Source organism: Prinia subflava, chromosome 3 (genome assembly GCF_021018805.1).
Source record: "Prinia subflava isolate CZ2003 ecotype Zambia chromosome 3, Cam_Psub_1.2, whole genome shotgun sequence".
Taxonomy (NCBI): Eukaryota; Metazoa; Chordata; class Aves; order Passeriformes; family Cisticolidae; genus Prinia; species Prinia subflava.
Genome location: NC_086249.1, coordinates 76763348 through 76788120, shown reverse-complemented (window position 1 = coordinate 76788120; position 24773 = coordinate 76763348). Strand labels below are relative to the sequence as shown.

Sequence of the window (24773 nt, the reverse complement as noted above, 5' to 3'; positions counted from 1 at the left end):
ATGAGGTCAAGGCCAGTTCATATCAACTGTGCTTGCACTCAGTGCATTTTTGTTCATTTTCATTGTTTTTCACATATTTAGGGGTTTTTTTCTATATTGGAAGTTTGGTGGTTTTTTGCTATCAGTTTTGCTGCCTTTACTCAAATCAGCAGCATCGGTGACTTTCAATGGACTGTTCTGGTCCGAGCCCCTTTACTGTTATTTTCTAATCTAATCTAATCTAATCTAATCTAATGTGCATACATATTAAGAAAATGTGAATACAACAGACCCTTTCAGTAGAAGATACAAGTCAAAGTAGCCACTGATACAAAGGTTGATTAATTGGTCCTTGCTGCCTTTTTTTTTTCCGTTCCCCATTTTTGAAGAGCTGCATTTTGAAGAAAAGATACCAAACAATATGGCACAATTTCTCAGTCTTTGGTAGCACAGACTCCGTGTACCCCGTGGTAAAGAGTGGGCTTATGAGCACACTAAGCCCCACATAGCTGTGTTTTTCTGCCGAGGCTGCTCACCATAACTCCAGCTATTGCTCAGACTCAGAGCATTCACTGTGTTCTCTGAAGCAGCCACCAAGGAACTGCTCAGCCCCAAGACATCCTTGGCCAATATTCATGTGCCCATCGGTGCTCAGATAATTCCCCCCAAGTGAATCCCTGTGGCTGTGGTCTCCTCTTAGCAGGGACTTGAGTGTTACAATGTGGCTGGCTTTAGGAGAGAACATATACTTGCCTTTAAATGACAAAATACATGACCTTTGAGTCCTGCCGTCACCCTTAGCCCTGGCTGTCACCCACCCCAGAAGGAAAACAATTTGTTTTGTCACAAGTATCGTGGAGAACTTGATTGGTGCCTTTCTGTTTATCACTTGCCTGATCTCCAGCTGTGGAAGTCTGTCAGGATTTGCTAGAGCAGTAGCAAAGGATTCTGTCAGCTGCTTCAATGCCATCTGCAGGTACTGCGGGATTCCTCCTCAGATCAGGAAAGTGAAACTCAGCTAGATTAGCTTCTGTTTTCTTTGACGGTGCCTATGATGTTTATCTTCAGATAAGTTTGGGGGTTTGGGAGCCCTTTCTGATATTTAATGTTGAGAAATTTTAGAAGTAACATATATTACTTGCCTTAAATGGAGTTTAGTTTTATTGCACATGTGACATTTGAGTTTCAAATACGGAAATTTGAAGCACGTTTATTTTACTATGATCGGGATATTTTTCTTAATCATGATGAACTCTTTGTATGGATATAACACGTCAAGAAACTTCAAAGAAATGCAAGAATTAATGGTGTTCTGTTGTAACATTTCCAAGTACTAAGCATCTCTATAGATGATTGTCCTTTCCTGTACATTGCTCTTATATTGATTATTTCAGCTAAAATACCTATTGCTTTCATGGAAATCTTACTGGATTTTAGTTTTTGTGCTGGCATCATCTGTGTTGTCTGATGAGCACACTGAGCCTTAATTTCTAGTGGTGCAACAGGATGAGTGGATTAGAGGGTTTGGCCTCTCTGTAAGGTTTCTTGCAACTATATTATTTTAGTGAGGTTATCTAAGATATTCTTTTGTGTAGGCTGTTTGCTGTATAGGGTTGCTGCTGACTGGATGACTGAATGTGGCACGGTGACAACAAATCCTTAATTTCATCTTCTTAGGGCCCAGTCTGCAAAAGTGCATGTGACTTTAAATCTGGTCCAATTAAGCATATGCACCACTTTAAGAACCTGAATAGTCTTAGGCATATCACACTGTGAGTCAAAGATGCTCTGTGTGTTTTGGATGGGACCAGAGGAGGCTGTCCTTCTTTGCAGTTCCATGAAAGACATTGCCTTATTTTAATCCGCTGTAAAAGTCCAGGAACATGCAGGCTTCTTTAGCCAAAGCAACATTCAGGTTCAAGTTCGGAAAAGTAAGAAGTCATTCTGTACAAATCCAGAAGGATTATGCCTGGAGGAAGAGGTTTGCTTACAAACAGAGGTTTCTGAATCAGTAAGAGTTAATACAGCAATAGGAATGGATTCAAAGGAACTGTGTATTGCAGGTGGACTTGAGAAACCCAGAACGGCCTATAGGATCCTCACAGACAGCAAGATCATACAGAGCCCTTGGCCTTAATCCTTTGTAATATGGCATGGTGGCATGAGTGTCAGGTAAGCACAAAGCATATGCAGAGGTTCAAGTGGGGTCAAAAGCCAGGCAGAGTCCTTTCTGTCACCCCTTGTTTGCCTATTTCTTTTGTCCAAATAACACAGAGCTCCAATGGAAGAGACTATACTGAAAAAAAGACCTTAGGTAAAGGAGGTTAAGAGGATCAAGCCCCAAGTGTAGATACATACACATATGTATATACTGTAAATCTAAATAGTAATAAAAGTTACTCAGCATGAAGGATATTACTAGTGCCTACCATTGATCATCAAGTACTCATCACTGAGCAGCCATATCACCTCAGAAGTGCAGTAGCTGTTGTCAAAATAATTTCTGTAGCTAATTAATTTATATGAAATGCACCTTTGGGACTGTGCCATAGTATCTCTTTTGTAATACAAATGTTCAACCATTTTTCATGGCTACTGACTAAAATCTGAAATGTCAGGATAACTTTTCTTCTCCAGATGAGGACATACACTTAGACCTGGCTAATCTGTACTTAGTTTATCTACCCAAGAGACTTTAGTAGTCACCAGCCTTAATGCATGTACAGTATATGCTATTCACTGACTTAGTTGTAGGTTTAATCCAAATGAAATTGGAATTTGCAAAATGACTTGGATTAATGGCGTCTGCCTAGATATCCTGCAGATGTGACATTCAGTGATTTGTGATTTTAAGCAGCAAAGTTTGAATTTTATGTAAATAACAGTGGATGAATTCCTTGATCTTTTTACAAGATGATTTTTTTAAAATAGAAAGATTGTCAAAGCAATAGGTTTTTTTTACTCTCCTAAATTTTGGCAGGTCGTGGGTTCATGGTAAAAGCTATGTTAAAAGCATCTCCTTCTGCAATATGCCTTGTCTTTACATAATCCTCTTAATGCTTAATATGTCAGAAAGAAATGTTTCTTGTTCACAGCGATAGCAACATTTCCCTCCCCCATTCAGGGAGAATCCTCAAACTAAAGAATAAAATCTCCTGGCACAATAGAAATACAAACAATGCCTGAAGTATTTGTTAAGGTAACAACAGAAGTCTGCCTGGCACAGACCTAACATGCCTCTCATTTTGTGTTTGAAACTAAAGAATTAGTCTAGTTTTCATGTCTGAAAAATGCCTGGTTGGTCTGATCAGTATCATAATTATAACTGTCATATTAGGTTATGTGCTGTGCATCAAGGGCTGGGAAGGCATGTAACCATAGATAAATTTGTCAGAATGCATTCAGAAAAGCATTTGGATGATCTTATGTCTAGTACATCTCAAAAATGTGGAACTGTCTCTCAGCCAGTATTGTTAGCATGAAAATTTAGCTGCTTTACTGCTTCACACAGAGTTGCTGTTTGCCCTCAAAAAGGCCAAGCCTCCATTTCCAGTGTCACTGGCCTCCATGCTGTAAATTGCTCTTAAGGTTAATTAACAAACTGGGAAAGTCACTTTAGGTCCTGTTTGTGCTAACCTGACTAAAGCTACAGAGAGGAAAAGCACTAAGATTTAGAGCATCCATTGGTCTTTCAAAAGACTGGTTTTCCTCAGAGAGATGGGTGAGATCTGGCTAGGGCTATTTCTTCAAGTAATTCCTCCACCCCTACTTGCTGTGTAGCCCTGTTGCTCTTGGTAGCCCACAAGTATGCCTGACTTTCAGGGGTGTTTCCTACTTTGGCAGCCCAAGCTACCTTTCCAGTGGGGTGCTGGGACACCGAGCAAGTAACTCACAGGTTGCATGAAGGGCCTGGCTTTTACCCCAAAAACTAGCAAAGAGTACACCAAGGCTCCTTCACTTTTGCAATTTGTGTAGCTTGAATTTCACATACTGCAGCTTGAAGCCCAACCTTATCTCTGCTGCCCTCAAAGAATTCCAGAAGGTCCAAGGAAAACAACAGAATTAGAGAAAAAAAAGGGGATTTCCTGTGTCCCCCAGCACTTAGTCATTTTTGGGAGCAAATTCAGTGAACAGCATGAATGGTAAGGTGCTCAGGTCTCATGTTTCTCATATGTACTAACACAGGGATACTTAACATTTATCTGCCTCATAGGGCTTTATGAGAACTAATTAGTGTTTGCAAATCACTTTGTATCCTCAGAAGGAAAGTGTGTTGAAGAGCTATGGAAAAAACTGCTAAGTACACTGGATGAATTTCACCCCTGAGTCCAGAGCTACAAGACCCACAAAATCCTTAAATACTATGTAAGCTCTCGTTGTAAGCACCAGAGTGTATAAAACTTGTGCTTAGTGCCGATGGCTGTCACAGCCTAGGTGAAATTGCCATTCCCAGAGTAACTATGACTTTGATCCTGGCAGAGAGCAAGAAACACAACAGTACATAATGGGACAAACAGCACAGATCAACGAAGTGCTGCATGGCCATCCTAAGAATTTCAAATCTTTTTATGTCTTTCAGTCACTTTGTATTTCTGCAAAAGAAATTTGTACAAAGTATGTTCCTCAAAACAGCCTCAGAAGTGTTCAAACAATTTATTCATCCAAATCCAGCTCCACATAACTTCAAATCAATGGAAATTTTCTTTCAGAATAGTGCATTGCAGAGAACTAGTTGCTTAACAAAACATTGTAAAAAAAAATTCTCTTGTGACAAAATATGAGTCTGATATTGATGCACATTACCAGTAACCAAAGTGGGAAGCCAGAGATAGGTTGAGAACACAATGTTCAGGGAATGACCTTCCCAAATCACACCATTGTTAGTCAGTATCCCCAGGGCAAACTTCCAGCTCTGTTCTGACACATTACCCATAGAAGTTATCAATAAAGCACTTCACCAAGGAGCAAACACCAGTCAAATCAACAAAATGTTTCTAACATTGTTGATGTTATTCAATCAATACTAACAAGTCCTTTCTTAGCAATAGTTATCCTTTTCTCCTCCACTTGGCATCCTTACATACAGAATTCTCACCCTGTCAACAGACATGAAAGAAAACATTTCTCCTGCAGGAACAAGATAGACATAGATAACATTTATCAAAGGATAGGCCCTTCTTATTATTTTTCTCACTTCCATTTTGGAATATGCCTCTAGTTTAAAAAAGCATATTTTCCTTTGCAGTTTAGATTTATCATAGAATCATAGAAGAGTTTGGGTTGGAAGGGACCTTGAAGATCATCTAGTTCCAACCCCACTGCAGTGGGCAGGGACACCTTTCACTAGACCAGGATGTTCAAAGCCTTATCCAGTCTGGCCTTGAACACTTCCAGGGATGGGGCATCCACAGCTTCTCAAGGCAACCCGTTCCTGTGTCTCACCACACTCATAGTAATGAATTTCTTAGATCCTATCTAAATTTACCCTCTTTCAGTTGAAAACTGTTTCCCCTTGTCCTGTCACTACAGGCCCTATTAAAGTCTTTCTCCATCTTTCTTATAAATCCCTTTTTTGTACAGATCACAGTAAGATCTCCCCAGAACTTGCTCTTCTTCGTGAACCCCAGCTCTCACAGCCTCTTTTCATAGGAGACATGCCTCATCCTTCTGACCATCTTCATGGTCTCCCCTGGACCTGCTCCAACAGATCCGTGTCTTTCCTGTTCTGGAAACCCCAGAGCTGGACACTGCACTCCAGCTGGGGGCTCACAACAGCAGAGTAGAGGGGAGAATCACCTCCCTTGACCAGCTGGTCATGCATTTTTAGCTTTCTGGGTTGCAAGGGCACATTGCTGGCTCATGTCCAGCCTCTCATCCCCCAACCCTCCCAGGTCCTTCTCAGCAGGACTGCTCTCAATCAGTACATCCTACATCTGTGTTGATACTGGGGCTTGGACAAACATAGGGACAGGACCATGTAATTGACCTTGTTGGGCCTCAGGAGGTTCACATGAGGGTCCTCTGAAGGTCCCTCTGGATGTCGTCCCTTCTGCAGTTCTAGACATTTTCTTCCTCAGCTCCATCTCCCAGCTTGCGACATGCAGGACAAGGTGGAGTTGAAACTGATCACAGGAAAAAGATGAAAGGCAGTGCAGAGCTGCTCCAAGCAGTTCAGGACCTTCCTTCTTTCTTCTCATTCCCACCCCAGCTGTGGGACTGGCATCCACCTTCTCCCAGTATTTCTGGCAAGAGAATTCAGTTCCTCCTGAGGAGGGACAGTGAGTGCTGAGTCCACGCACTGGTTTTGACAGCTCTTCTCCTCTGCATGGAAGGACAGATGAGAGGCACCACTAATCTGGGGACCAAAAGTTCTTAGTGCTGGTGACTTAAATGTGAAACAGCAGTGCAGCTGGAGGGGTGCCAGCAGCATCTCCTGGCCCCATGCCTTGGCCTGACTGTGCCACCAGTCCACTTGAGTGAGCTTTGCCATTTCATGGCTCTGCAGTACAACCAGCAGGAGCTGGTGGTATCGCCTGCATAATGACCTTCTTTAGGCCATGGAGGACACACAGTCAGCCTTGTAACAATTCACTGGGGTTAAATAGGAAAAGAAGGTGCAAGAAGAGAGAAAAAAGATTCTGATTTAAACACAGAAGTTGGAAATCACCTCATCTTATACTGAAGGATTAAAATAAGCACAATGAATCTCATCCTAGAAATGCTTGTTTGTCTCCACTGGTTAAAAAGGGGGTTTAGGTTAACAAGCTCAGATACAGAGGTGCTATAAATCCCATCCCAGGTTTACGGTCATACCTGTTGCTGACAGGAATACCTGATGGAATTGGTAAATATCTCAGGATGCACTGAGGCAGGATGAGGCTGAGATCATGTTGGGAGTGAGCACATACGCAGGAAAATAGGTATGTGGTAAATACATTTATTTCTTGGATGTTTCAAGCATATATTTCAGACTTGGACCACCTGTTGACCACTCTATAATTTACTAGTCCTAAATCCAAAGTAGATCCTTGAGAACTGAATGCGCACCTTTTTCTGTTAAGAATACTGAAATATCAAGAAAATACATTTTACAGTTTACTAAACACTTGCAGGCACTTTTTCCTTGTGTTGCCTGGAAGTAGAGCTGGCCTCCTTTAAATAAGGAGAAAATTTTTCTGTAGGCGACGAGAGAGATGAGATTGGCCGTGAGCCTAAGTAAGCCCAATATTATTCTTTTTTATGGAAATTCAACAGCATTTTTCCATTCATGATGTGAAAATGGGAAATTTGTCCATGATGAGCAACCTGTAGGCCACACAGCGACACCTAAAGCTCGTGGCCTGCCAGCAGACCAGCAGGCCCACAGCAGCTCCTAGGGCTGGCTTCCCTTGCTGTTGGTAGAGGCAGAAAGAGCAGAGGTGGTTTGGGAGGTCCAGAGCAGCCAGGTCAAGGTGCGCTTGCTGTGCCATTGTCTATTTCCATGGATGGCAACAGGAGGGGCAGGAGCCAAAGCAGAGGAGCCAGGCAGTGTGAGAATTGCTCTCTGGGCAGTAATCCCTGGTCCTCCTGTGCAGGGCCATTGTTCCGTGCTGACTGTGGCAGATGGAGACGATAGCCAGAGTAACAAGTCATGCCTGCACACACATACGGTTTTTGGCAACTCCCTGTCTTCCTGGGCATATTATTTATGGAAACCTGGGCTGCCGTGGTGTGTGCTGGCCAGTGCCATGTTGCAGTAGGCATCCTACAGAGACTCTCCGTGGAGCTGCCACCATGCAGAAGTCAAAACCAAACCACACTGTGGATGGTGAGGAAAACAAATGAGTGGAGAAGACAGTACAGGGTGGGCAAAATAACAGGAGGCCTACATTTGTCGCTACTTCTCCTGCCAGTTGCAAAGATCACAGGGTTCACTCCCCATTTCCCATGCTGCACATAGCACCAGTGGCTGAAAAGGCAGTGTGGCAATCCCAGTGTGGGATCAGCTCTTGACTGGCAGTGCAGACAGCACATGACAAATTACTGGTACATTGCAACTCTTCCCCATCTCTCTTTTCACACGGCAAACTCCTGAGCGAGGTTCCTGGCCAGGTGAGGTATGCAGAGACCAGTTTATGACTAGAATTATTTTTGTAACAAACCACAGGTTCATTTCCATATTTCATTTATAGCAACAAATGTCAGTGGATTTTTTGTAAAATTACTCAAGTCAAGGTGGCTTTGTTTGCAGCTCATAAAATAACGCTCATGTTGATCTCTGAGGATGTGCTACCTGAGGCCTCCCCCACCCTGCTACAGCAGTTTATCTTTCTGCTGACTGTAATCCCACCATATGTCCCCATACAGCAGGCAATATTGTTTACACAGGTTAATAAATGGAGTATTCTGTACAGTAATTTATGCTGTAAAGTATGTACATATATCACAGTAGCAGCCACAAATGCTTTAAACTGCCTTATTTATTAGATTGGTTAGCATTTCCCCCCTTGCTCCAGAATACTTTAAATTATTTTTATGTTTTGCATTAGGTATTTTTTTAGTCGCTGCATTTTGACCCAATTATTGAAAAAAAAAGTTTTTACAATAAATAAATATCTAAAATTTAAGTAGAAATAGCAAATTCATTGCCCATCCAACTAATGTAGCTCTGATTATGATTACAAATAAATATGGCATACTCTTATCTGTGTATCATAGTATATGCCAGAAGTCATATTCCACTTGTGATCAATACGAACAGGAGCTTTAGTAACCTTCACCTATTTCATTCTTCCATTGTGAGACAAAAATATAATGAACTCCTTAATGTAAAATGTCCCCTGCGAGAGCCCTGGTCTTATTCCTCCCTCAGGCAAAACTCACATTGGCTTCAGTGGGAGATTTACCCAAGTACAACATAGGAACATTACAAAAAGAAATATATGGCATATAAACAGTACTTATGCTTTGTAGTCAGTCCTTTCCTCTTTAGTGAGAAACAGAGGGTAAATGCTACATCTGTAATGCTCCTCTGTCTCACTCCTCCCCTTCTGCTGTATGAGTAAAAAATTGGGATTTAAAACAAATGTATCTGTTCCATTCGCTCAAGAAAAATAGAAATATTTTGGGGATCAGTTCCAAGCCAAACTAGAAAATAAAAGAAAATGTTGCTTTTGTTTCTTTTAATGTTAAAATATCCTACACAATTAAACAGCATAATGCATACAATGGCAATGAAATTATTAATTACTTGTTTTACTGTTTGGAGATTTTGCTATGTCCACAGTTCATGTAAAACTCATGTAGCACAGTTTCTGGGATGGTGAAAAATCCTACTGTAATGTAACAGAATGAGCCTTAAGGATTTGTAAGAATAAGCACTTTTATATTAAAAAGCAAATATTAATTCATCAGTAATATTACTTTTTTAATGTGACAATAAACCATGAAATCAACATCCTTCTGTCTCAATTTTGCCTCATCTGTCTCTTTCTTAAACCTTTTTCCAAGGGAAGCAATTACCTGGTTTTGTGTCACAACTTTTGAATCCCATCTCCTGTTCCTAAGTCACCTACCCTCATCCCCACTCCCTCCGTGGCTGAGCTCATGAAAGCTTTGTACAAGGAAGGAGCAAAGGCTCTTTAATTACAGCAGATCTCAGTAGCACAGCACCAGTTTTAACTGGGGTGTCTGGCAGAAAAAAGATGTGAAAGGAGGCAGCTCTCTGGCAAAAGGAGAGCAGTCACTGCTACATTTTAGTGAGGCACCAGATGAGCACATCACCAATCCATACTTTTCTTTTTGCAGATGTAGGAAAAAGCCCCTGTTCTTAAGACCACTAACATCTGTAAGTAGTGCCAAAGCCAGCCATGATTTCATCAGTTGCAGAGCAGCAGTTCACATTTTACAGCCACTGTTATAACAAAACCACAAGAAATACAAGTCACTCTTCAGCCTGCCTTCCCCTGTCCTCACACACATGCACTACGTTTACCAACTATTTCCCATTTCCTATGGCTTCTTCCCACACAGGATTGCCATCTCTTAGGAACACTTATTCCATACTTAGGCCAAAACCTAAATGCTGCTGTTTTAACACAGTCATTTTGCAAGTGGTGGAGTTCTGTGGTTCTTTTCTACTCAATCAATACCTGTGGAGTCAGGGGTTGGACATTTTCCTACTTCTTACTGGTAAGATATTTTTCCAGGCAGCATCCGACAGCCAGGGCAGGTACTGGTGGAACATCTCAGGGGCAGCACAGAAAAACTGACCAAACAATGTTCTGCTCTTTGATGAGTCACCACCATACACAAAGCTGTGCATTCAATGGATTCTAATCATCACAAGCTGAAGCACATAAATGGAGAGCCTTGGTCCTGAGGGTGGAGAATGGATTTCAGGAAGTGAGTATGACTCATGGTGGGCTGACACATGTCATTGCTGCTCCTGATCAGTGCCGGGAGACTGCTGCTGGGACAGGAAAACAGACAAAGAATGGTCTCCCTAGGCACTGCCTGCAGCATTGAAGGATCTGATGAACCACACACAGAGGGACAGTTCCACATAGCTGTGTTTCCAAGCCCACCAAAGCTCAGAGTGAGCCCAATGCTGTCTCCCACACCAGTGCTGGTTCAGCCCTACACACCAGACACAGGCTCATTAACCTCTGCCAGTTAATGGAGCTCCTTGTTTTAGCACTGCTTCTTCCTCTGAACACCTCGGCACTTGGCTGGTAATCCTGTAAAATATTCAGAATATGCAGAATTTTACTTCCTGACTTGTTCCTCCTAAACTTCCTCTTCTCAGTGTAATTCAAGGTCGGAAAAGAAATTAGGCACGGCTGAGCTAAAGACCTGGAGGGCCCATTACAATGATCTAGTCTTACTCCCCAGGAAAACACAGGCCATAACATTTCATCAAGGGATTTCTTTATGAAAGGCTAATAACTTCATGAAGAGAAGCCTAACCTTTTATTAAAGCACCCAATCTTGATTTAAAGAGACAGAGCAATGAAGAATTTACCACAGCTCTTCAACTCTTATTTGCTAAAAATTCTGCCCCAGTGCTTCACTTTGAATGGTATCAAAGCCAACTGGAAAGTCATATAGAAAAACAAAACAAACAAAACCCTCAAAACCTGAAGATGGAATATGTGTTCTGAAAGGGGAAAAAAAGGGGAGAAACTTTGCATTTTAGGGGAGTTTCTGTTCCTAATTTGAGGAACATATGCATAGGTAGTAGTATTTGCTATTCTGAAATAAATTAGTCTGTGATCTTGTTCACTGAACATGCAAGCCCACAAGACAAAACAAAAAAGGAAACATTGCAGCAAGTCCGCTGAAATGCAGGCCCTGTCATCATACTTCGACATTGTCATGGGTTGGCACTGGCCAGATGTTAATGCACCCATGAATATATGTTTTTTCCCTAACAGCTACTGTGGGATGTGATCAGGAACAGAGCAGAGCAGGCTTAGATCTTGAAAACAAAAAAAAAAAACCTACTAAAACTTTATTACATTACATAAGAACAGAGACAGAAAAACTCTTAAACACACACAGAGACAGAAATAAAAACTTTTCAGGACATCTCTTCTCTCAGTTTCTACCCCCCACACATTACTCTTCACAGACTAAACCTTTGGGTTTTAGATTAAACAATCACTACTCAAAAACAAACCAATTTTCAATTCAGCAAGGGAGAGAGGAGTCTCTCTCGCACCACAGACTGTTCCTCAGAAAACACGGGTCCACCCCTTATGTGTTTCTATGTCACCCATAGCACCGCCTGGAGAGGTCTGCCAGGGTGACTCTCTCTTTTTCCTATGTCCAGCGCTCTCACCGCTGTCCATAGTCTGAAAGCTGCATACAGGGCTCTTTTAAGGATACTTGCATGCCGAGCTCTCCCCCTTTTTACCCAGGGGCCGGGGTTCCAGGAGCAGGTCTGCCATGAGGGCAGAGGGCGCCACCTCACCCTCCCCCTCTCTTCTCTGCTCGCTCTACTCTTTAAGTGCCAGTCACTGTAGCAAAAGCAGGGGCAGTTGTATCTACCCAAAATGCAGTTTATGTTCAAAAGAGACTTAAGTTCAGTCCATGGCTGACATTATGCAAGAAAAGTCTAGCTCAAAAAGCCACTCCTCTCATTCTCTGCCCATCGAGTTCCTTCTAATCGTGCTTTATCATCTCGGTCCCAGGCTGTTTCCTTCTCTCTTCTGAAACTACCAGTCATGAGAATCAATGTCTAAGAAAAGTTTCTTTCTGCCAAGCAAGGGTTAACAGTTTCTATCTCTCTGCAGGGTGCAGGCTGAGGCACTCCCAGGCTCGGCAACCCCCACGTGGCTGGGCACCTTCTCCTGGAGTTTTGGGGGGGGAGGGGGGTGAGCACACACAGAAGGCACTTCCACAGTTTTCCACCCCTCCATCCTGGACGGGGCAGCTCAGTTCCAGTCCTGTCCACTCTCTTCTCCCCCCGGGCTCCAGCTTACTTTAGTTCCACTGCGTGGTTGTCCTGAGCCCGGCCACGTGGCTTCCCCCTCCCCCAGGCAGCCCAAAGCTGAACAGGGGAGAGGAGATGTTTCCACTGCTGAAACCGGAACCCAAAAGAGGGCGAACCTACCTGGAGTCCTGCTTTTAACTCTTTGTGTCCTCAGAGGCGTGTCCAAACCTCTGAGTGACCAATCTAGGTGCCAGCAGAAAAGCTGATCACTGATTGGCCTGCTCACATCCCCCTGGAAAAATTGACCTCCCCCCGCAACCACGACAGACATTTGGATCAACCTCACATTCACAATAACATGATTCTTACATTTTCTTTAATTTAAGAATAGGAACCAGCAGCACATCTCAATGTTCCTTAAAAAGAAAGCCAAGCCAGTCAACTGCCTGATAGAGATTATTAGCTTGAAATCTCTCATCCTAAAAGGAATTACAAATCACTAGAGATGCACTGTTACAGTGTCTTCTGGGACCACTTCTGCAACTCCTGACGAGTGTGAATTCGAATTGATTTGATATTCTGTAGTCATTTTTCAAATACCAGTGTTACAAATCAGCTGTAAGAAGTTAAAGTTACATATGTCAAGAACTGTGACTTGAGAGCACATATGCCTACATGCAGTTCAAAATAGTGGGGAACACAGATACAGATCTTTCTTTTCTTTTTTCTTTTTTCCTGCTCCCTAGAAAAAAATTATTGGTCACACAGTGCTATGGACTTCTTATGATTTACAAATCCTTGCAGATAAGCAGGAGAATGAACACTAAGCACAAGGAGTATACCCATTTTGGAAAGCCACTAGGGAAAGGGTACCCATCTTTAAAAGACTTCCCTGAGAGATATTCCCCAGCCCTCTCACTGCTGTCATTCTTCTCAAAAAGTACTAAAAGCAAGCTTTTGCAGCAATGTCTACTTAGTGGTTTAGGCATTGTTAGAAGACACATCGTTTCAGGTGCCTGGGATCTGGATGACTTGGATGAACCTTCACTGGAGGGAAGAGCTCCTGAATCCAGGCAGACAGCAGTGCCTGAGCAGGGCAGTAATCTCCAGTCCCTAAATTATCAGCACCTGATGCAGGGCTCTGAACAAGACCTTCCATCCAGCTGGATTAAGTTGTTCTTCAGGGTACCTACAGGTGTTCTTCAGGGTACCAAGCAAACCTCTTAGGAAATGAGTGAGCCAGGCAATAGTTCCAGGTTGGGGGTTTGTGTTTGTTCTGGGGTTTTCTTGGCAGGCCAGTACAGCAGGTTTTTTGTTACAACCTGAAAACAAGCCTTAACATAATCAAGCCCTCTCTCAGGAAGAGACCCCACTCTGAGCTGCCCATTGGGATCAAGTACTTATTTGTAATACTGGTGTCTGAAAAATGAGCACAGAAAATCAAATCAGCAGAAACTCACACTCCCAAGACAGGCTCCCCAGTCCCAAGACCAGGCACAGCACACCCTCTGCCAAGGGCCTGGGACCTGTTCCACCACAGCATGTGTGATCCATCTTTATGTCATTCTTGCACATCGAATACTAGCAGCAGCAGAAAAAAATTAACTAGGCTTAATGGTCCTTTAATGTGATTAATAGAGTAGTACTTAGTGACATCCTCACAAACTCACTGATGAACTAGAAAAAAAAAAGAAAGAGGAAACTAAGAGTGGTAAAAGTTCTTGAAACTTCAAGGATACAAAATATAAACACGGAGTCATCTGCTTCTGCAAGTGAAGGCAACCTAGTGCGTCTGGATTCAGTGAACTGTTTTTATAGCTCTTCATGACGCAGAATGGACTAAAAGCTTAGAAATAGGTTTAGATGAGGCAGACATGATTTGTTCTTGTTTCATCAGAACATAAATTTTCACTGGGGAGGGATTTAAATATCTAGGCTTAGGTCCTCTCACTAGCTTGAGCTAATAGTTTCTAATCAAAACAAGGTACTCTTTGCTGTGTATGAAGTTATTTGAGTTAAAACAGTGCAAGAGCAGAGGATTTAAGCTTAAACGCTGGAAATGAGGTATACACAAATATTTATTTTGTATCGGCTGCTTTAGATCAGGCTCACAAAAATCATCATCATCATCCAGACAAAGCCACAAGAAGAGGATAAAGCTGTCCTGTCTGTTTCCAAGCAATAAGACAGGGGTAAATTGATACCCACTTCACATGCTTTCATAAAGCTCCTGTAAAGGCATGAATAGGTGCTTTGAGAGGACGGAAGGCAGTTGGAACTCTGAAAGCAACTAAAATTCTCTTTTGATTATACATTTATCATGCATGCTTTCTGAAAATTTTACACTAAAGAAACAGAAGTGACCCAACTGGGTTTGCTTCTTCAGTTCAGCTGTTCTATTCACCTTTCCATTTGCTTTACCAGTGCCAATTTAAAACATGTGGGTCAGGCACAACTGACTCATAATGAAGAGATGACATTGGGATTACATTGTATTTATTAAAGTATTCTTAAAGTAAGAAAAATATTGCTTTAATAGGTGCTTTCCTAATTTTAAGTAGTGTTGCAAATTGTCCACCATCCAAGCTGCCCTCTCTAAAATAACCTGGACAGATCCTAATTGCACTCCAGATCCTTTCTGAACAAGATCGCAGAAACAAAAGCTTTGTGTATTTGAGCACAAAGTATCCCAACCTCAGCACTGAATCTCCTCAGCAGCATTTTCCCAGATAATATTCTTCAGATTACTCCTGATCATCATTCAGTCAACTTCCAATTCACTCACATCTTCCTACCTGTGAGAACTTATTCATTTCCAAAATTAATTATTAATGTGAAAGACACCTTGGTTTATCTAGCCAGCACAGCAAAACAGCACTGTGGTATGAAGTAGGCTCAAAAATAAGAAATACTTGAAAGTCAGCTCCTTTTTCTGCTTCCAAAATGTCTGGAGTTTTAGTAGTGGAAGACAGAACTATGCCCCATACAAAAACCATGGCCCACAAGAGCTGCACAGGAGAGGCACCTTCCAATCCAGAACTCTAAGAAAGCTTTCTGCACTGTCGTAACAGGACAGGAAGATAATCTATTTAAACTGAGATGTATTTCAGTGCCTGGCTCCGCTGACAGCCCTGGAACACACTGCCTAATGCTGCATGAATTACCTGTGACTTCGCAAGGAGCAATTCCCACCAGCAAGAAAGCACAGCCAGAAAATGAGTGCCTCAATACCACAGCATTTAGCACATACAGACAAACACATAAAAAGGTGAAGTGGTTGTGGTTCTTTTGACATGGAAGACACAATTGGCTTTGACTGAGCTACAGCTTCACATACCAACCTGGGCTGAGTGGGTTGGAGGGAATACACCTCCTGCTAAATATCAAGGAGAGCTCCACCTTCACTGTGCTGCTCGTGCTTTCAGATCTAGGTACATCTTACAGGCATAGCATGGAATTCCAGATGACCCTGCCTAACTACCCTTCACTGCATCTTGGACATATTAGCAGAAAACGAGACTTTTAGGATGTTCTGAATGACTTCAAAGAGGTAATAATAGGAAATCTTGTAGATTGGCTTGGAAAAGCTCTTACTGTGGAGACAATATGGACAGTGTGAGCAACGAATGTCAAATCTACTGATACATGAAAAGGAAGTCATAAATAGCTTAAGGATGGCATAAAACCAGACAGATAGCAAAAGAAAGTATTGAAAAAGGTTTTTCAGTTAAGGGTAAGACCTTTCTTCTTGAAGAGGTAGAAAAAAGGGTTTAGGAAGGGGAGATAAGGTCAGGTCACAGGATAACGCAGTCTTCCTGGGTGGCGAGACATCTGCCAAATGAAATGACACAGCACGAATGTTAGAGAGGCCAGAGAGGAGCTGGTTACAGTAATTAAGGTCTGAGGTGCTGAGCTCAGCACCAACTGTCTAAAAAACAGTACAGAAGGCTCAACCAAGACACCTGACCAGGGGACAGCTGCAACCCACACAGCTAACAAGACATTCAGCTACTCAGTCAGCACTCAGTTCTCCTCCGGCATACTCTCCATGCCCCTCGCCAAGCTCTAGAAGATCTTACAGAGACATCTGGAGGTCAGATAGTGAGAATGAGAATGAGCAAGTTGGGGATCAGAAGGTGTGAAGGCAGAGGCAGAGACATCACCAGAAGAGATTGAAAGGAATGAGATTTGTTTATCTCATAAAAGAGGCAGATAGGAAGGCCCTCAGTAAGATAAAATACCGAATACTCTAGAGAAAAAATATCTTACATTTTTCTCTAACTTGCTGCATAACACAAGAATAAAGGAACATTCAATGAAATGAAGACCTCATGTATTCAAAGCCGATCAAATGAAATTCTCTTTCACATAATGTGTAATTGGACAGTGGAAGATAACACCACAGGAAGCACTGAGGTCAAGAACTGTGCAGGATTCAAAGAAGGATTGGATGGCTAAATGGATCACAGGAATATCTAGTCAGAACAATTATGCTAAACTTTAGAAAAAGTAAAAAGACAGGCTTTTAAGCCAGTACCTGACTACGGGAGAATTAAAATTAGGTTTCTATAAGGGTAGATTATTCCACATCTTTCTCGGAGGTCCTTCTGTCTTCTTTGCAAGAATTTGATGCTGTTTCCTTAGGCCAGAACATCAGTCTGCATGAACTACATAATTTCTCCTTTCCCACTTCCACATAAGCTTTAGAGGCACCGAATAGTTCTGTGTAGATGCAATAATGTCAGAAAATTCAAACCCTCTTTTTTTCACTAGTGATACAGCCATGGCACCACCTGCAGTTAATCAGCACAAGGTTTTATCTCAATTTCCTTTATCATAGTATGGCTGCAACTGTGGAGCTGCAGCCTTGTAAACATGGAGTCTTGTCAGCTCCTTTTCACTGTCTTGCATCCCCTCCTACAGAAGAGGCAAAACTTGATCAGGACCTAAGCTTAATCCAGTAGCAAGCTCTCTGTTGTGAGGCTTGTGCAAATGAACCTCCAATTTCCTGACAATATACCCCGAATACTGTCTTCTCTGGCCATGGTGCTAAATGGAAGGAGCCCAGGCTTCCTGTCAGTGTCCATGCAGTTAATCTTTATGCTCTAAACCATATCCACCAGCTTCAGGACCTCAGGGCTAAGCAGGATATACAGGCTCCATCCAACTGCTGCTGCAGTGGCAACACTTCTGTATTTGCACCACAGCACATGTCAGTAAATTTACTTCAAGTGCCTCTCTGATGCCTGCCCAACCATGCACTATTTTTTTAGGCACAGATAGTTTCCTAGACAGGCATAGGCACCTGAAACCTATTCAATTGCAGTTTTAGTGTTTACATCCCCTTTTGCAGGTATACCTGCTTCCAGTTTTTCCTTCCCTAGCCTGGTAAACTACCTGTTGACCCCAAATTCAGCCTGTTGCTATCACAACTTTTTGCAAGTAGCCACCCAACAATCTCACTCTTAACTAGACCTGAAAGAAGACAGGGCAACATTTACCTCTACCCTTTTCTTCTCCTTGAATGTGGTTTGGGGAAACACACATTCAGTGTGGCTTCTGTGCAAAGGTTGTTCATTCTATTAGCAGGAGGATTAGCTTAGGAATCTGCACAAACAGAATCCAAATAAAAACAAACTCTGAAACCCTGGGGAGGTATTCTTCCCTTAAATGATTTTCCTGCTTTTATCTGTCTTTATTTGTCCTCCTTCTTGTTCTACAAGACACCTCCATGTACTGTAATTGTGCATCATTCGCTTGACTGAGTTATGTGTTCCTGAAGCTGTATTTCACCATAGCCAACTCAGTGGAGTCAGAAGGTAACTGTCCTTTTCTTGTGCAGCAGTTTGTGAAGTTTCTGCTCTCTGCTCAGTACCACTTCCTCAATTTTTATAATCTTGTGTTACTACAAGTATTTTCTGGTATCTGTACTGATCATTACTGTAATTTTAAAATCCCTTTAAAGTCTCTTTGACCCCTCAGAAAGAGCATCTTAACTTTATCTCAGAACTGAAATCATTGAAACCATTAAGAGTTTAGTTGCTTTTTAATGCACCTTTCTCCAAACATAACCTTCCTGAGACAGTGACCCATGCTCCACGCAGTAGTCTGGGGCCTAATAACCATCTTCCAGAGGACTGTATTGACTCTTTGGTGGTGCATTATAGCTCACTGTTCCATTGGTCTAGTGTCTTGTTTGCCTTTTTTATTGCAGCTGTGCACTGAAGTGACGTTTCCTAGGTGCTTTCTTTCCACAGTAACCCCTTTCTCTCTCTGATCAGCGTGTTGAATGTAACACCCATTCCCTACATTTGCTCTTTGTTCCCAGACTAATTACTTTTCATTTTCTACACCAAGCAGCATTTGCCATCTGCTGGCTCATCAACTAAATGATCCAAATCCCTTTTGAATCCGCTTGTGTTGTTCCTTATCGCTTTGTGCTTCCAGTTTTACCACCCAACCAGTGGAGATTTCATGTACACAGTGCTCAGCTGAGGCACAGTAGCAGAGAAATGGGAAACCACAGGATCTTCTCACAGAGAGAGATGCCTAGGGCAGAGCATCCTGCCTGGATTTGCCACTTGATGCATTTATATAGAAAGGAAGGGTTAGCTCTGGCAAAAAATTGGGCTCATGTATGCTCCAGCCTGCTTGAGATAAAGGATGGCTTTAGGCCCGGGCCCTGTGCTGGAGGACAGTGCAAGGCAGTCCCTTACCACCAGGGATCCCCAGATGGGATGCAGCTTTCAGAGACCTCATCTGGTGTGCCCACACCAAGATAGAGCACGCACTCCACTGCCCACCTCCCAGCTCCCATAATGTGTCCTGGAAGAAGAGGCACATTCCCCATCTCCTCACACTGTGTCCTGTTTGTGTGCACAGGTGCCTGCACATGTGTGCACATAGGGGAAGGGGAAAAGGAAAGATGAACCTGGAAACAAGATGAGATTTCACTCATAGAGAAACCAGCATCATTATGGCCCTACAGGCAAAAGCATCAATTTCCTCTCAACCCAACAGGGCAATTTCTGAAAATCCAGCACAAAGACCTAATCATGGGTGACCCAATTGTGGCCTTATGGTACCTGAAGGGAGAACACAAAAAGACAGACAGAGACTACTTGCAAGGGCATGTAGTAACAGAACAAGGGGGAATGACTTCAAACTGAAAGAGAGTAGGTTTAGATCAGATAGTAGGAATAAATTCTTTACTGTGAGGGTGGTGAGGCATAGAGAATCAGGAGGCTGTCCAGAGAAGCTGCAGATATCCCATCCCTGGAAGTGCTCAAGACCAGTTAGATGAGGGGTGGAGCAACTTGGTCTAGTGGAAGATGTTCCTGCCCATGGCAAGGGGGTTGGCACTAGACAATCTTTAAGTCCCTTCCAACCCAGGCCATTCTATGATGATTTTATGAACTTGTTCTGAAATCTGTCAGGAAATGTACAGTGTGTGGAAGGCCAGATGTATGTGTAAGGATCAGGAGTCAGCTGGGGACACACACTTTTTTCCAGGCTCTGAGAACCAGAATAGTGCAGGCTAAGCACTGATGCTTTTAAAACAGGGTTTATAGGCAGGCTTATGCTGTGTTGAAGCATGTGCTGCACGGCATTCTCCTGGAAACTCTTTTCTGTCCCAGCAATAGCAAGCCTGACTTGCTGGTCTATTGCCTTTGCCTTATTTTGTTTGTCATTTAAGGAACAAATGTTTTGGACCACCTAGAGTAACAATCTTCAGGATGATTTTTTTGGTCTTCCCTTGAAAGCATTGAACATACTCGATGCATTAGCAGTTGCCTATCCAAGATACATTCAGGTAAGAGAACTAGACAACCTTTGCATTGCTTGCAAATTTACTAATAATTTATTTATGTGGAAAGTGACCACAGAATGGTTCGTTCAGAAGGTTAGCATTTTGCAGCTGTTTTAGGGTTCACATGAAAAATTATCTATTTTTTTCTTTACAGTTCATTGATTTTCTGAATCCCAAGTTCAGAAAGACCAAGCTTGATTTCAAACATTTGCTACTCCCATTTATAGTGTTTTTACATGGTGATTCCAGTTAGGACTGCAAATTGTAGATAAATCTTTAATAAGCTGTGAACGTCACAGGAAATAATTTGTGCTATGACTTTCTTGGGCAGGCAATCAGCATAACCAGCCAAACTAACTTGTCCTTGGCTGTGATTGGAGATACTACTTTTTATCCCCAATTTTTCATGTTTAAAATCAGCTGGAGTTCTAGATGCTTGGCATTTTTGAAAAACCATTTTTAACGCTAATCGAGCATGGAAAAATTAGCATTTACTCCTTACTACACTCACATCTTCTGTTCTGCTACAATAGTGCAGTAGGGAAAATGAATTTTAATTCATGGCATTCTTTATTAATACGTAAATCAGAGGAATTCATCACAGTCATGACTAGGAAGATTTTTTTCACAGCCTTCCTTTTAGTCTTAGGTCTCTAATAAAAGAATGAAGCTCCAAGCTAAATTTCACTTAGTTTCATGTCTGAAGAGTTAGCATTCAGGGAGAACAGTGACAGCCAATATTCAGCATTTTTAAACAGCAAAACTGCTGCAAGCTGGTTTAGACCTGTTCCTGTACATCACAGCTGTATGATTTGTGCAGCACACAGCCTCACAGAACTGCCTGGAATGCAGGAGTGTGATTGGGCCATGCATCTCTAGTATTATTCGATTCACTAGAACTTCTCAAAACCTTCTCTATCATAACATTCAGACCCCACCTGGCACCTCAGTCTTGGTTTCCCTTCTGGCAAATTTGCATACAATGAAAGTAGGACAGGAATCTTGCAAGAAGGGAAGGATTCCAATGTTCCCTCAATGACAGTATGATTTGCTATATGTCATAATATAAAGCAATTGAAATTCTCTCCAAAACTGCTGCAGAGGCCTCTGTCTACATGCAACCTAACCAAACAAAAAAAAACCAACCCAAACCTGTACTGACCAGTCTCCTCCTCTGGCTCACAGACATCCTCCAGGTATTTTCATACCTCTAGCCCCAGCACAGATTTTGTTTTTCTTTTCTACTACTTTCTACTACTAGCATGGTTGTAACACTCACACCATTTCATCCTTGCTGACATGCTGTCCTCTTTTTTCCCGTTTTACTATCCACATTCTACTTGTTTATCCCTTCCTTTGGTGTTGTGGCAACTCTGACTCTCTCTGGGACTCCACACTGGGCTGAGAGCCAGCACAGGCCAGATCCATTCAAGAGGCTGTTTTCTCAGCAGCTGTCAGTTTTCCTGTACCTCGGAACAGCCAAAGGATAAAGTGTTAAGAAGACTGTGATGCATGGCAGAGAAGTGAGAAGAATATGAAAGACTGGCTTTTGTGACTAACATTCATCTCAGCTAATATCAAACATTCCAAAGCACAGACATTTACATATGAGCTAGTCACCTAGAGTCTGTATAGTCAGCTACATTCAAGGCTTGCTCAGCTGTGGGTATCTAAATTAGGAGAAATTAATTCAATCCTGCACTTCTGGTTCAAATTGCATCTTCTGTATCAGCATTCCCTGAATCCACTACATCCACTTCACTGATGCCAACAGTATTTTTCAATACTTACATTCTTAGAGATACCACAAGACATGAAAAAGTGTGCCAGAGTACGCTCTGTCTTCTGATGTACCTCAGAATCCTTTCTGCCTGTTAACTGCAAGGTGCAATAGAATCTGTAATTTGTTTGGTATTCACTGTTATTCAGGAACCCTGAGAGACAGAACAAATACACTGACTAATTTCTACCATGGAGAAGCTGGGCTCTCCTATGGCTTTAGAGAGAAAGAACCCCAGCAATAATTCCTTGCCCTCTGTGCAGAGAGAGGAGAATATGTAAGCCTGTTTGAATGTTGTCAATGGCATCCGTTAAATCTCTGATCACAATACCAACCAAAAAAAATCTTGGAAAATCTTGGCGGGAAGTAAAACATGTGGACTTCCATGCAACTGAGATCCCAAACGATTCCGAGGAGAAGGAAAACACTGGCTCCAAGCAGAAAAGGACAAAAGAACTAGAGGTATCTGGCCTTGTAAGAGAAAAATCCTTTCCCTGCCTTAACACAGACTACCTAGACTTCACAGCAGAAAACAAACATTTCAGAGAGGAAGAACTCTCCTCCTATGCAACTTGTAAACAGGGCAGCAAGGGGCCTTGCAAAGTCCTGCAGTCAGCAGGGAGTGCATCTGCTGGGTCACTGTCAGGAGAGATCCCTGGCTCTGAATATGCAGAAACAGGGCAGTTAGGTGAGAGACACAGCTTTGGGCTTCTTTATATTATTGTGATCCAATATGCCTACCCAGGCCTTTGTTGTTGGTTTGAGGTTTCTTCCAGTTGCCTAACAGTGACTTTGTTGTTTTGAATAGACTGCCCTGTGTTGTAGCAAGCAGCTCCTTTAGGCACAGCCCTATATGGATGCCTGTGTCCAACAATGCTCCAAGCTCAGCTGGGAACAAACAAGAAACTAGAAGAACCACAGCAAACGAGGTCAAGGACTCCATTTCAACTTCTCTTTGAAACAGAGAGGCAAAACTTGTAATCATTGAGTATTAGCCTAGAAAGACTATGAAAATAAAAGGTCAATGGAATAAAGACACACCTTATATCTATATACACTTAGTATACTCTATACTCTTTTATATATATACATATATACTCTTATATATATATATAAGTATATATACTATATACTTACTTAATATCTTTGAGTATTGAGCCACAGTTTCAGATTCATTTAAAATGGTGGTGCAGGTGGCAATCTAATCATGTATATTTGCTCTTCACACGAGCAATTTTGCATGGAGGGAACTGCTGAAATGGAGATATCAGAGCACTGTTGAGATGCTGAAGAAATCTTTGCAGATGTGCAATTTTCATCTAAAATAAATTCTACTGCAGTGTCCTAAACTGCTTCAGCACAAAGTTAGCCAAAATAAAACTTATTTTTATGTATTCTTTCCAGTTGCAAGGGCAGATGCAGCCCTGACGTATGACTGGGGGAGGATGCTTTGCCATTCAGCCGTGCCCACAGGATCTGCACTAGCAAAGAGTGTTGCACCCACCAGTGGTAACGAGCAAGAGGAAGACAGAACCAAGAGATCTTTAGATGCTTCAGTAAATCAACACTTTGTGTAAAATAGGCCTGATGCATTGCTCCATTCTGGACACTAGTGCACCTCTCCAAAATGACTACTGAGGGGTAAAGTATGTTCATAAAATAAAGCCATGAGAACAGGCTGACGTGCCAGCATGTTTTACTCTTCTTAGCAGGGCAATTTGAAGAAGCAAGACAAGTATCTGTTGGTGACACCTTTCCTGTCAACCACTGGTCCTGTGATCCGCAGTAGTAACACAACAACCATATTGCTCCATCATTAGCAAAATGCCTGAAGCTAACGTTGGCTCTGATTCTTTCCAACAGCCTTTCCAGGTTTGTTTGTTTTTCATAATTGCTTTGTTTCCCACCATTTTTTACCTAGGTTTTTATTCTTGTCTTGAGAATGCCTTCTGTGCAAAGAGCCTCACAGCCACTTCCCCTAATGCCAGGCCTGAATGTAGATTGCTGCTCTCTGCAAGTTTTGATTTTATGTTATTTTATCCTTTCAGAACTGTTCTTAGCTATATGCTGAGAAAAAAATTTTAAAAGGGAGGAGCCAACAGATTGTTTGGAAGGGTAGATTATCCTGCAGAGGTTTGGTGTTTGTTTGTGGTTTTTTTCTGTGATGTTTAAAAATCATACCAGAGGATCAGGGATTTCTGTCCCTGGCTAGAAATCTTCCTTAGGTTCTTTCACTCTTGAAAGACCAAGAGCAGCTCTGCTTAGTAGAACTAATTAGTCATAATTGTAATTAAACATATATTCCACTTCAAAAAATCTGACTGCATTGTGGTTTAGGAGCTAACAAAAATAGACATCATGATTAAAAAGTAGGTGTAGGCAGTGATATGTAATATATTGATGCTACAACCAAACGCTGCAGATGAGATTTTGCAACAGCAGTTTCACTGGTTACCATGAAACAATAGTGCTCGGTCACGAAACTACTGCAATAATCCTGCAGCTTTTACATGTCAATATTTAGGGCATTGCTACAGCAGGCCGTGTTACTACAGCATTGCAGGAGTTGTGAAATGTGTCTTTGTCGTTCACAATTACCTCGGCCCTGCGAGAGACGTGCGAAAGCCGAGACGAGCCCCTTCCCTCGCTGTGGCCCTGCGGCCGCTCCTGAGGGGCGGGAGGCGGCGGTGCCAGCGGGGCGCTCCGGAAGGGCCCTGAGGGCGGCGGGGCGGGGCGGGGCGGGGCGGGCTGAGCCCGCAATGCAGCACCGCCTCGCCGGGAGCCGCCCC

The 24773-nt window shown here is 42.4% G+C and overlaps 1 long non-coding RNA gene across 1 annotated transcript; it reads right to left on the bottom strand.

Annotated features, from left to right (window-relative positions):
- Positions 1-224: 224 nt before the first annotated feature.
- Positions 225-24678, bottom strand: LOC134548135 (uncharacterized). Its single transcript, XR_010079710.1, has 2 exons — positions 24583-24678; positions 225-7777 (listed from the first exon to the last, which is right to left on the bottom strand). It is a non-coding gene; the product is annotated as an uncharacterized LOC134548135 (long non-coding RNA).
- Between the last annotated feature and the right edge of the window lie 95 nt (positions 24679-24773).